The following is a 15,002-nucleotide window of genomic DNA, read 5'->3' as shown; positions in this document are numbered from 1 at the left end:
CACTTCCATCCACAATGCCTGAGTCAAAGAAGCAACTCTGGTCATCTGGATAGACCACACTCTCATCAGGTTCAGCTTCCACATCGCTTTCCAATGCACATAAACCAGCAAAAATACAGCCCACCTGAACTGTAACAGCATCTTGGACAAGGACTGTAACACTGCCCTCAACAGTTGCCAAAGCTGGGTATAGCAACAGCCTCCATGAAAACATCAGAAATCTAAACAACTGGATCACTTCCTGCCTGACACCCTAGCTCCACTCAAGCAAAACAAAACAATGAGATGTAGACACTAAATAAACACAGGCTTACGAAGGGCCACTTTAAACAAATGGAGCACAGATGGCAAATGAGCAGAGACAAAGAAGATAGGAGCTCATTCAAGTTAGCCCTGAAACGCTGCCACCAAATGATCTGGACCACCAAATGCACCACCTTGGTGGATCGATTCAATGCCAGCACAAACAAAAGCAAGGAGATCTCTGCCACTGTGAAATGTTTCACCTCCCAGGCAACTATACCCAAGATCACCACTCCATCATTGGACCTCTGCAGTGAAGTCACCTCTTCTTCAGGAACAATATCACCACCATATATAGCAACTGCAATCCTTAACCTGGCCCTACAGACCTCGCAAATAGATTCCCAATCTCAACTAAAAAACCAGGGCTAACCCCTTGGTATGGTATCACCCAGGATAAAACTACCACTATCATGAAGTGTATCCACTCAGGGGCCCCATTGTACCGCAGCCCCCACCATGCCTACTCCAGAGGACTGCTACCCATCAGCACCATGCTTACATCCATCCTGAGCACCTCTTTCTCATCAGCCACCTTCCCTCACACTTGTAAACATGCAACACTCACCAACTACAGACCTTTCAACCTGTTTCCAAATGCGCCCAAAGTATTGGAGAAAATTATCAACAGTTGCATCTCAAAATATCTGAACGAATTTCAACTCCTCAAACCCACTCAGTCTGGATTAAGTCCCAGCCACAGCACAGAAAACACTCTTGTTGCCACAATAGGATTCTATGGTTTTAATGCTTTCACACTCACAAGTTGCATCTTGGTCAACATGAAAGACTCCTGACACGTTTCATCGCATTAAAAGTCACATTTCATTTCAAAAGGTTAGTGACAGGTCTAATTCTTGATGCACAATCTGGGGCAAAATGTGAATAAAATTTACTCGGACATAGAAATTATTTTACTCTAGCTTTATCAGCTGGTGGTGTTGGATCAAGAATGGCGCTGACCAAACCAGGCCTTGGTTGAATTTATTCATTAGAAATTATATGATCCAAATATTCTTCTCTTTCTTTCAAAAAGTCACATGGTTCATGTTTTGAAAACACACTGTGGTTTGGAAAATAGATAAAACCTTGTTCAACGTAGACTCATGTACATCCCGCTCTGAAGCATAAATTAATGCATCATCTTGAATGAGAGCCTCGTTCTCTACATCTTTAAGTAGTTGAAACATTACACCTTGGAAAATTGATGTTACAGAGGCCTGTCGGAAAAGGCATAAAACAACACTGGGAAGTGTAGACCGGTGAAACAAATGACTCAGGGTCCATGTCAACCTGGTAGTAAACCATTGGCAGATCCAGTTTGTTGACCCACTTAGCACCCGCAACAGCATTTACTATATCTGTGATTTTGGGCAGAGGAGTCAACTCAAAGCTTTTTGTTAAGGCTGAAAAGAACTACACATACTCTTAACTACAACTCCGCTTTCATGCCAACACCAAAAGGGGTCACCAAAGAGAAGACGTCAGCTGTAAAATAATCTATTTTCTACAGAGTGACAAAAGCGCCTGTTAGACCTGGCCCTTTTTGCATGGTTATCCCCAAACATTTTGCCTTCCTCTTCCTATTTTTCTGGCTTTCTGTCGGTTTTTGAACTCTGAGCACCTTACCACTGCTAATCAGTGCTAAAGGCTATGTGCTCTCTCCTCTAAACATGGTATGATTGGTTTACACCTGGTTGGCATATCAGATTTACTTATAAGTCCCTTGTAAAGTGGTATACCAAATACCCAGGGCCTGTAAAATAAATGCTACTAGTGGGCCTGCAGCACTGTTTGGTCGACCCATAGACGTAGCTTTATAAACCTGTCTCAGGACTGCCACTGCAGGGCCTGCTTGAGCAGTTTATTGCCCCATTGAATTGGCATTTAAAACTACTTGCCAAGTATTAAACTCCTTTTTTTCTACACATAGGTCACCCCTAAGGTAGGCCCTAGGTAGTCATATGGGCAGGGTGCTGAGTAATTAGAAGGTAGGTCATGTGCTTTTATTGTGTGGCATGTCCTGGTAGTGACAATCAATCTATTCTGTTTCTCACTACTGTGAGGCTGACTACCCTCAGTCTAAAATTGTGAATACCTGTATATATTTTTTAGTGATAATTCCTGATCTGAAAGTAGTAGCGTTGCCATGTTTGGTATATTTAGAATGGTCGAGATAAATCCTGATTACTGATGAACTTGGATTTTGCACTACTATTTTAGAAATGCCACTTTTAGAAAGTGAAATAGAAATGGAACCTCGTCAGGTTCCAAAACAGGTTGCACTGCCAGCAGAGACTTACTCCAACAAATTAATACTACACATTGTTCTTCTTGTTAATCTTTTTTATTATTGCCAACTTTTGTAATTCCATAGTGTTCATGCAAGGTGTCAAATTCTTACTCGTTGTACACTGAATGCCTATCCAGGCCTCTCAATTAACAACTGGAGATTCACCACTCCTTGTAGCGTGACGTTTAAAATAATTATTAAACACAATGCACCAATGTCACCTTAGTTTAAAAGTGGCCTAACAAACAGTTTACAAAACATGGAAGAAATTGCTTTAAAACCATGCTAATTACATGCAAAAACATGTAAGTAAATACAACAATGTATGTCTGCAACACAAATAACTCATTTGCTTACTTCAAACACCCAAACCAGAGACACCACTACTGATGTGACTATATGATTTCCAGACCCAAAACGTCCACTTTTCTTGAGCAGAATGAAATTTACCTTGTGCGCATACCAAATGTTAACAGTCCAAGTGAATGTGCTGGGTGGATACGAACGTGCTCCGCTAATGCTGTTTAAATCAAGTCACATGATCCAACTGAGTCACCTGATGTGCTAACAATAAAACTAAACAAAACACTAAAAAACACTGAAACAGGCCATCGGTTTACCCATTCATCGTGAAAGTATACTCAAACATAAAACATGCCCCACCAAAAAGACGTAAGTATGGCTTTACAAGTATGCAACTTAACACAAATCAAATGTACATAACATAATAAATTGCCTTTAGTAAATGACCATCATTGTAAAGACATTGGCATTGAAGAAATAGATTGCTCCGTTTCGAATTGCCATATTAAAACTGTTGATAGTCTCAATCCGTCAATCGTGTTTCAGGAGAGGTGAACCTCTGGGGCTGTATTTACTTACACATTTGTGCATGTAATTAGCACAGTATTAAAGCACTTTCTTCCATGTTTTGTAAACTGTTTGTTAGATAAGCTACTTTTCGACTAAGGAGACATTGCGGGGTTTAGGCATGGTTTGTTACATGAATAGCATGGTTCGAGTGTTACAGATTAATGACTGTGGCGATCTGTCTCATCTCAGTTAACCCTGAGGAAGGGCACACCATTGCCCAAAATACATTGGGTTTAATAATCATTTTAAACGTCACGGTACAAGGAGTACCAGTTGTTGATTAAAGGACCTGGATAGGCATTCAGTGTACAAGGAGTCAGAATTCAACACCTTGCGTGAACACTATGGGATTACAAAAGTTGGCAATAATAAAATGGATTAACAAGAACAATGTGTAGCATCCATTTGTTGGAGTAAGTCTCTGCTGGCAGTTCAATCTGTTTTGGAACCTGGCAAGTTTCCATTTCTATTTTGCTTTCTGAACTTGTGCGCCTGGATGGAACGCACATCACAGAGTTGCACGCAGTAACTTGTCAAAATATTTGGAACCACGTGCATGTTTCAACAAACAGAGTGCACATCACCATTATTCAAAGTCTACTTTTAGAAAGTGGGCATTTCTCTGTGCTTAGGACTGTTTGTGCAAAGCAGCCTGATTCCAATCCACGTCTGGGTATGGGTGCAGCCACACGTTGTGCAAACTTTCCAGACAGCCATCACACAGGAAGGGTTGGGTGTGACAGGGGTTACATATGCATTCATCTGCATGCTGATAGTCTTCCTGGGCTGGGAGAGAGTGGGGCATTCAGACTTTACATTTGTACAGGCCGTGTTCTGCCCTCACACAAAGGGCTGATTTACCCCTATGGATGTCTAGAGGCAGGGTTAAGTTGGAAGGAGGTGTTGTGAACTTCTAAGGTTTTTTTTAAGTCACCTCTGGAACAAATACACTTTGGAGTATAAGTACAGGGGTTCTGACCTCAACATTGTAGACTTTGCATGGGACTTGTAACCAGCAGCTGCTGGCTCTACAATGATGCACATTGCCAGGGAACTGCTGTGCTGCCAGGTGAAACTGCCATTGGATCACCTGCTTTGCTGTGTTAGCCTGCTGTTTGCTGGGCTGCAGGAGGGACTTCCACCTGCCTGCCTGCCTGCCTGCCTACCCCAGCTTGTATCCCCCAGTGCTCTCCAAGGGCATGTTGGCTTCCCCCCTGTTTTTTTGCAATTCAGGGTCATCAAAAATTGCACCTGTGCACCACTGCCATGGGGCTCTTGCTGTCTGTGAGTCCGGAAGCAGTGTGGACTAAAGTAAGAGCTGTGCTGGAGTGTTACTTTCTTGCCACATCATTTTACTACGCATTTCCTGGGAAATAAGAATGTCCTTCGGGCCAACACGCTCGCCACACCAGCGTTGCGAGGAATGTATGTAGCAAAATAGCCTCCTGTGTTTGCGCGGAGGGTGCCTAACCCACCCTGTGCACAGGGATAGATCAGGTACTTGTTTGCCTTTTTTCCAGCCCGAGCCTGCTCCATCCAAGAAGACGGCGCTTGCCGGAGGTTTGGATTGCTGAGTAGCACTAGGCCCGCCTACTCTTAGGGGGGAGGCAATCACAGTTCTGCCTATAACTTGACTCTGCACCTCTAGAACTCTGGTACTGGGCCTCTGCAGTTGCACTGCACACTTTCGGGCAGCTGGATTCTGGGAGCCGGAAGCGAGGGACTGAGCGAGGTTTCTCGCGTGCCCAGAAGCTTATCTCCCTGTCTTCTGTGGATTGACCTTGGGGGGGCACAATCCTGTTCCGCCATTGTAGAGAGGGGAACCTCTGTGGGTTTATGTGATCCTGGCTGCCAATCAGAGTATATCGGGCAGCCAGGAGGGCTTATAAAATCCTGTTTCACCCATTTTGCCACAATCTCCTAACTCCCAGGTTTGTCAGAGCCTGATTTTCTCGCTCCAACTCTGGGACAGCCCCGGTTATGAAATCCTGAGGGAGACTGGTATAGCTGGGCTAGAATTACCGTATTCCCTGTAATAGGAACATAGGTGCTGCTATGGCCTATGTTTGGGGCTGAATTACCACAGGAAGTTTAATAGGAGTGCAGGGGCACTGCACCCTATGTGTTTCTGGTGATATATAATGATTCATGTGTTTTTATTCATGAGTGTGTTGCTGCTGCATTTCATGCCCTGATATAATAATGCATATTGGTTTTGATGTTTACATAGTGAGTAACATTTCAGTAATTGCACATTATGCACAGTACTTAAGATATATGTATATAATGTTGGTCTTATGATATACATGCAATAAAGAAACATATTTTTATAATCATGTGTGGAGTCTCTTTTGTGGTGTATTTATTGTGTCACTGATGTGAGTGTGTTGCGCAAACACTTTACACATTGCCTCTGATGATAAGCCTGACTGCTCTGCACTCAGCTACCAAAGGGTGAGCACAGGTTGTGTTTGGCATGTAACTTACTTGCCCTGTCTAGAGTGGTGGGTTATGACTGGGTTAGGTGCATACTGTAGCCAACCAGACCTCCCATTTCTAACAGCTCCCTTTCCAAATATTCGTTCACACTAACAGATATGCCTCTCAATTTACATTCGAGAGATACAGCACTATTTACGATTTTGATTTTATGACTGTAACATTTTTATCTCCTAAACTCTTCAGAAAACATACTCAGAAACTGATTCAAAATTTCTTATCAAACCTTTGATCCTCAAAAGCTAACACCAGCTCTTTATTTATTTATTTATATTCTTGTATAGCGCAGGACTCGACCCCCGAAGGGGTATCTCCGCTCTTGCGCTTTACTAAAGATGTTAAACTGATTCATGAATTTAAGAGGCTGCCATTAGTTAGGAGGTTGTATATAGGAAGGTTTTAAGAAACTTCCTAAAGGTTTGAAAATTAGAGTTTTATTTTAGGGTGAGTGGCAGTGAGTTCCAAAGAATGGGGCCTTTATAAGAGAGGGCTCGGCCTCCCTGCCTAACTCTCCTAATCCTAGGGACCTGAAGCAACTGCTGATTACTTGAGCGTAAGGAGCGCCAAGGGCTGTAGGGAATAAACTTGTCAGTTAAATATTTAGGACCGGACCCAAAAAGACATTTGTGTATGGTGCAGCAGATTTTATATTTAACACGTTGCCGGATAGGCAACCAATGGAGTTTGTCCAGAAGGGGGCGTGAGGAAGTCCTGGGCAAGGCATTAAGGACCAGTCTTGCCACGGTATTCTGGACCACTTGCAATCTGTTAAGTTGTTCCTCGTTGGCCGAGATGAGCAGGCCATTACAGTAGTCCAGCCTACTGACCACCAGGGTCTGGACCAAGGTCTTTCTGTGACAGTCAGGCAAAAACGGAAAGACACGTCGCAAGAGTCCGATGGTATGAAAACATGATCCAGCAACTTGACTGGCATGTTCTTTGAGTGATAGTGCCTGATCTAAACACACACCAAGATTTTTCACTGTTTGTTTTGGACTTGGTACTGGCCCAAGGTATAAGGGCCACCATTCTGGGGACCACAAAAGAGGGGCCTCCCCAAATAACATCACCTCTGTTTTGCCTACGTTGCATTGGAGGCAATTTATGGCCATCCAGTCTGAGATCACTCTCATGCCATCCGCAAAAGATTTTTTTATTGCGGGCGTGAGGGACTGAAAAGGGAACAAGAGCTGGGTGTCGTCAGCGTACGACACCGGTGTGAACCCATATTCTCTCACAATGTCAGCCAAGGGGGCCAGATACACGTTAAAAAGTGTAGGGCTTAGGCATGAGCCTTGTGGCACTCCCTTGGTGAGCTCCCTTAAGGTGGAATGAAGGGAGCCCAATCTGACTCCTTGGGAGCGGTCTGAGAGAAAACTCTCCAACCAGGACAGAGCCACACCTCCTATACCCACCTCCCTCAGACGGCCGAGAAGAATCTCATGTGACACCGTGTCAAAGGCAGCGGATAAATCTAACAGCACCAGAATCATCGAGCCCCCTCCATCCAGTGCCATCCGAATGGTATTGGTCACTGAGAGGAGGGCAGATTCGGTGCTGTGATTGGGCCTAAACCCTGATTGAGAATAGTCTAGACCCCCCGCTGCCTCGATGTACTTTGACAAATGGGTGTTCACATGTTTCTCGGTCATCTTGCTAAAGTATGGCAGGAGGGAGATGGGTCGGAGGTTTGACAGGTCTGTCCATGGATGTGCCGTGTTCTTACAAATAGGGTTCACCACCGCTTTCTTCCACTCCGAGGTACCTGCCCTTCACTGAGAGAAAGATTTAATACTGATTGGATCTCTGGTCCAATCAGAGTACTCAGGGAAGCAATCATTTTGGCGGGCAAAAAATCATCCGGAGACCCTGATTTTATATGACTGATAAGAATAGAAAAATCAGAGTCATTAATTGGTGGAAAGGTAGTAAGTGAGTGGTCTCCGAATGTGGACAATTTAGAGGAGGCAGGAATGCTGTTCCTTTGACTGGAGGCTTGCATGATCTTATCATATATCACATTTATTTTGTTCTCAAAAAAGAAAGATATGTCATCACAAAGGGTCTGGGAAAACTCATCCGGACTTTCACAGGCCACCGGTTTTACAAAGGCCTGTAGTATTTTATAAAGTTCCTTAGAGGAATTACCTGCCTCTTCAAGTTGCTGGTTGAGACTGTTCTTCCTTGCCAGCCTAATATTTTTGTAATAATTAGATTGGGCATCTTGATGTGCTTTCTTATTTTCCTCATTTCGGGCCTTTCTCCATATCTTTTCAATCTTTCTACATCCCTGTTTCTCTGCTCTGAGAGCTTCGGTGTACCATATTTCTTGCTTAGAGGTGGGATGTTGTTTGTGTAGCTTCAGCGGAGCCAATATATCGGCTGCCTCTATGAGGAATTTATTGAATTTAGAAAGAGCAGAGTCTACACTATCTGTCTCAGTGAAGGTATGTCTCTTCCACACCCTCTGCAGCTCGTCCACTGTTATTTTATGCCACTGTCGCCGCCAAATTGGCGAGAGAGAGGGGTTTTGGGGAGGTTTGTTTATAAAAAATATAAAGAATTCCACTACAAAATGATCGGGCCAGTTTATTTGAGTTGTGGAGTGGCATCGTACTTTAGGACAGTTTGAAAAGAGTATATCCAGAGTATGGCCTCCAATATGCGTGGGGCCATTATTCTGCACTTCTAAGCCCAGAGTGGATAGATCAGCTAAAAATGTTAAGGTTTCTGGGTGCGTAAGAATATCTACGTGAATATTAAATACACCCAGGAGAATAAAATTTTCCTTTGCTTTAAAATGCGGTGCCAGCAGTTCCAGAAGGGATAGAGTGAAGCCCGAAGTAGGTCCCGGAGGACAATATACTAGGGCTCCCTTCCAGAATGTTTTAGCGATGGAGCTTATTTTGAAGATCATAATTTCCATTGATGAACAATGAGTTTGTTCTAATATACTGACCTTCAAATCCTCCTTGTATAAAATGGCTAATCAACCCCCGATTTTATCAGGGCGGTCAAAATTCAAAAACTTGTAACCTGAGGGAACCCCTAACATTATAACAGGAACTGTATGGGGTTTCAACCAGGACTCTGTTAAAAAACATATATCAGGCTGCAGTGTATATACAAGGTCCCATACTTCCGAATAATGTTTAGGCAAGGAGCGAACATTCAACAGAAAGCTCTTCAAAGCGCATTCTGGCAGAAGTATTTCTTGCTCTCCCCTAGTAATTGATTTAACATGGGACGCTTGAAACAGACAATTTATACATGAAAATGGACCCTCTGGACATGGCCAGGAATCTCTATTACAGCCTTTCAAAGGAGCTGTCTGTACTTTCCTTAAAATGTCACTTGAATACCTGAGTCTATGCGCCCCTGCAGAGGAGGAATCCAAAAGAGCAGAGCCCTTGGCCTCTAGCCCCGTCCTGCCGTGGACGGGCGCAGACGGGCTACTCTTTGGCTCCTCTTAGGCGATCCCTTAGGCGTCCCCTGCGCGCGACCGCTGCGTGCTCAGTACAATAGGAGGGCTTTGTAGCCCTTGCAGGTGGGGAAGCTAGAGCGCTAACCGCTTGTGAGGCAGAAGTGTCTGGCTCTGCCTGTCCGCCCTCCGCTCTACGGTGATAATCACCAAGTCGGATCGAGGCATGCAGGCTGGTAATTGAGCTCAGACTCCCTAAGAAGATCAGTGCGAGTGAGTAAATTAAATAAAAGGAATCAAGATAGCATGTGAGTTTAAAAATATGTCCGTTTTTATAAATGCAATAATTTTCTATTCCTGCTACAGCAGTCAATCAATTTCACACAGTCTTCCTCACAGCAGCGCTTGCTGGCATCTGAAGCTGATCAGGGGAGACTCTGCCACCGCCTACACCTTACCGCAAAGTGCCCGCTGCACCTTCCTGCCTTTGTAGCCCTCGCAGGTGGGGAAGCTAGAGCGCTAACCGCTCGTGAGGCGGAAGTGTCTGGCTCTGCCTGTCCGCCCACCGCTCTACGGTGATAAGCACCGAGTCGGACCGAGGCGTGCAGGCTGGTAATTGAGCTCAGACTCCCTAAGAAGATCAGTGCGAGTGAGTAAATTAAATAAAAGGAATCAAGATAGCATGTGAGTTTAAAAATATGTCCGTTTTTAAAAATGCAAAAATTTTCCATTCCAGCTACAGCAGTCAATCAATTTCACACAGTCTTCCTCACAGCAGCGCTTGCTGGCATCTGAAGCGGATCAGGGGAGACTCTGCCACCGTCTACATCTTACCGCAAAGCGCCCGCTGCTCCTTCCTGCCTTTGTAGCCCTCGCAGGTGGGGAAGCTAGAGCGCTAACCGCTCGTGAGGCGAAAGTGTCTGGCTCTGCCTGTCCGCCCTCCGCTCTACGGTGATAATCACCGAGTCGGACCGAGGCATGCAGGCTGGTAATTGAGCTCAGACTCCCTAAGTAGATCAGTGCAAGTGAGTAAATTAAATAAAAGGAATCAAGATAGCATGTGAGTTTAAAAATATGTCAGTTTTTAAAAATGCAATAATTTTTTATCCCTGCTACAGCAGTCAAGTCAAGAGTTCTTTATTCGATGGTTAAAAACCATCATAAAAGCGTAGATTATATACAATTAAGAAAACGATTGCATCAATAATGAACCCAACTTGCAATACAATTCATAAAAAAACAGATTACATTGTACAGTCCAATACATAGTATAAAAACTAATCATAGTGCAGTACTATACACAATATATAGGGCTACTCACAGGAAGTTTTACTCATCCCCTAGGGACCTCCTTAATCTCACTGCAATTTTAATAAAGTTGATTACACAACATAACACCCAGGGGTCATTGGCCTGTTGCAGAAATAGTAAAGCTGTCTTTGCATGTCTAATTTTAGCACGTTTGATAACACTGATTAAAAATTTCCGCCTTGGCATCGAATAAATGGGACATAAAAGTACAAAATGAAGGGAGTCCTGCGGAGACCTATTGTCGCAGCCGCAGGCTCCCTTCTGCTCAATTGATGTGTTAAAACCCATAGGGGATGCTAATAAAAACGGTAATAAATTGAGCCTAAAACGACATATAAAATACCTCTCCTGGGCATTGTGCATGAGGCTCCATACCATCCGTGGTTACTATTAAATTGTGTGCTCTTACCGTAATTTTAGCGTCTTCTGCCTCAACTCAAAGCTTTATTCTAAAATCTATAAAAGCCTTCTTTATATGCAGCTTAGGCGAAGGAACAATTTTTCCTGGGTTACTAAACAGGAAGCTGTACCCCAATGCGTCCAAATTTTCCTTTACATAGCTAAGCCATGATATTCTCATACATTTGTCTTTTTTAAGGCAGTCATTTAGGATTTCTCTACTCAAGGTGGCATCAGGATTGCACCATATTTTAATCCAAGCCAGTATTGGTCTCCTTTTGATCAAATCTTCCAAGTATTGCATTCCCAATTCTCTGTGAGCTATTGATGCTGGTACACTTTGGGGGATTTTAAGAATTGACCTTAAGTGCCTATTTTCTTCCGTTTGTAATTTGCATACATTGACAAAACCCCATACTTCAGCCCCGTACGTGAGTTTTGAACAACACATGGAGCTGTACAAGTTCATTATTTGCTCAGGGCACCATCTGCCCACCCTCCTGCCGTAACCTGCAATGGCTCCATTGGTGGATATCATTTTGGAACACCGGTCTTCCACCAGACTATCAAATTTTAAGGCTTCATCGAACAATATGCCTAGGTATGAGAATGACTTCACCCTTTTGATTTAATGATTTCCAATTGTGAACGCAGGCTTTACCCCTGGTTTATGCTCTGCTACCATGACAAATGATTTGCCCAGATTTACAGACAGATCCAGTTCTCCCATGAAGCTGACAAACCCGTCTATTAGGATTTGAAGACTCCTCGGGGTACGGGCAAGCAAAACCGTGTCGTCCGCGTATAGCAGTACTGGGATAAAGCGTGCACCAGCTCTGGGACAATCAGTCTTCAGGTTTAACAAGTGGTGTTCTTTTTTTTTTTTTTTTTTTTTTTTACATTTCCAAAAACATGTTTTTTTTTATATTATTTTTTTTTTAAAATTTTTTTTTTTTCTTCAGCATAACAAAGTATTATGAGCTTTACATGCATCACATTTTATCCATTACAATACTTTATACATTATATTGTTTAAACTCCATCCTTGAGTACTACCCTACCAATAATACATTCAACTAAAAAAAAAAAAAAAAAAAAAAAAAAAAAAACAATAACAGTAGAGACAACATCTTCCCAACCCTACACCTAGTTGTTCCTTCTTTGCACCTCTTTCCATTTGCATAGTGGCTCCCAAATTCTTCTCCCCAGTCGTCTTCCACTCCTCCCCTTTCGTGCATAAATTTTTTCCTCTATATTGTATGCATACAGAGTATTTGCCAGCCAGCATTGCAATTTCGGAGGGTTTTTATCTAGCCAAGCCCTAGCTATTGTTAGTCTGTAAACAGCCATTATTACAAACAGAAATTCAGCATATTGATCCTGCTCCCCTTCAGTCACACCTAACATGATCCAAGCTGGTGTGAGGGATATCACAATCCCCAGTGATCTTGCCAAAAACCCCTCAATCTCCTTAATCAATGTTTGTAATTGGGGACATGTTGCGAAAATATGTACACTATCTGCTTCCAGAGCATTGCATCTGGGACAGTTAATTCCTGTAATCCCCCCCCATTTTGCGATCATTGCAGGCGTAAAGTACAAAAAATATAGTGTTTTATAATGCTGAGACTGCAACAGGGCAGCACATAATATCGTACATCCTAAATTCAAAGAATCATAAAACAAATTACTTTCAACTCCTAATTTGTCCACCCATTTCTTACTGAATTTATCTAAATCATCTTGCTTTTCTTTCACCAGTGCTGCGTAAAAGGACTTGATAGAGCAATCCCCCATCAGCTTTATTTTCTCCATTATTTCTATTTTATTAAAACCTGCTGGGCCTCCAACTTTGTTTTTAAGGAAACTTCTAACCTGTAAATATTTTAAAAATCCCCTATTATGTATGCCATATGCGTCTCTTAACTCTGAAAATTGCTTAAAACCATCCTGTGAAAATAGATCTCCTATTTGCGTAATCCCCCTTAAAGCCCACTCTATCATTGTATGATCTGCAAAAATTTCCTCAGGGAGTGACCTATTGTTAATTAATGAGACATACCTATTATACCTCCCCACCTTGACTTTCTTTAAGAATGCATTCCACACTGTGACTGCCGCCTTAACAGTTTTAAACTTAGTTCTCTTAAAGTAGCTATAATCTGTACATTTTAAGACACAATTATGAGCATTTACCCCTAGTGCGACAGCATAAATCTCTGTAGACATCTTATGCATTCTTACATCATCAGTATTGCCTCCAATAAGACCTTGAATATATTGCAGAACGGTAGCCATATAATATAAGCGAAAATCTGGTGCACCCCATCCCCCTTTTTCTCTGGGGAGTGTCATGTGCCTATAAGCCCTCCGGGTCTTGCCGCGTGCCCATATAAACCTGTTACATATAGTCTCTATACCATTAAACCAACTGGCTTCAAACAACAAAGGTACCGCCCTGACCACATACAAAAATGTGGGTAAAATCATCATTTTGATGATGTTTGTACAGCCAACTAATGTCAGGTGTAGATTGTTCATTTTTTCCAGATCTTTTTTCATTTGTGCTATCAAGGGATCCATGTTCTTTTCCACAATCTTACCTATTTCTGCTGTTATTTGTACCCCTAGATAAGTTGCCATATCCGTCACTCTAGCATCATTACAAATTACCCATTGATTTTTAACTATCTGAGTTTTAGTGATGTTCAAACTGTATCCTGAAAACTGACCAAACCTCTCAGCTTCAACTTCAATTGCCCTAATGGCAACTGTAGGTTCTGCGGTCAGGATGGCGACGTCATCCGCATAAGCTAATGATTTAAGTCTACAACCATTGAGAACTAACGGTGGTATCTGCTGATTACTTTCCAACTTTCGTATATAGGGGTCAAGATATAGAGCAAAAAGCAGGGGAGAGGAGGGACAGCCCTGCCTTGTGCCTCTCTGGATATTAACTGCTGCCGAGTAACCTCTATTGACTCTTATCTTAGCCGTCGGGTTGCTATATAAAGTCTGCAGAGCCTTTATAAATCCTGGTCCTATCCCGTGCCACCTCAAAGCATCCCATAAATATCTCCATGAGACCCTATCGAATGCTTTTTCGGCATCGAGAAACACCGCTGCCATTGGGTCTTCCAGGATGCTTGCTACATCAAATGCCGTGATTACTTGCCTAGTATGTTGGGTTGTTCCCTTACCTGGAATAAATCCATGCTGGGAAGAAATAACCAAGGATTCAATTATCTTAGATAGCCTTTTTGCCAAGATTTTGGAGAACACCTTAACATCGGCGTTCATTAAAGTAATGGGTCGATAGGAGCCCGGAACATCTACGGGTTTGCCCTTTTTTGGAATAACAATAATATCTGCGCCTCCCCAGGATTGTGGAACAGACTCACCCATTTGCGCTAGCAACATCACATTAAACAGTTCTGCTAGTAAGGAGGGTTGGAAGACTTTATAAAATTCTATCGGAATCTGGTCCGGACCAGCAGCCTTCCCGGACGGCAACTCCCTCAAAGCCTCAGCCAGTTCATCCACCTTAAATTTCTCTTCCAGCTCTTTTCTGTCTGCCTCTGCCAGTACCGAAGGCTCCATCTCCCTCAAATATGCCCCTATGTCCTCCTCTCTTTCATACCCATCTGATATATAAAGCTCCGTGTAAAACTGTCTGAAAACCTCTCTAATCTGTTCAGCATCCTTAACCTTAACTCCCTGACCGTTTTTGATCTCTTTAATATCAGCCATCCCATCTCTTTGCCTAGCTCGCACAGCCAATATGTGACCAACTCTTTCTCTAAGTTCATACGCCTTCTCTTTATTGGCTACATACTTCTCAACGGTCTTTTTTGCCATCCCATCCATAACCTCTGCTTTGAGGGCGACTATCTTCAATAATAT

This window comes from Lissotriton helveticus, chromosome 2_2 (assembly GCF_964261635.1).
Source record: "Lissotriton helveticus chromosome 2_2, aLisHel1.1, whole genome shotgun sequence".
Lineage (NCBI taxonomy): Eukaryota > Metazoa > Chordata > Amphibia > Caudata > Salamandridae > Lissotriton > Lissotriton helveticus.
The sequence above is the reverse complement of the archived record's forward strand: the minus strand, read 5'-3'. Positions refer to the sequence as shown.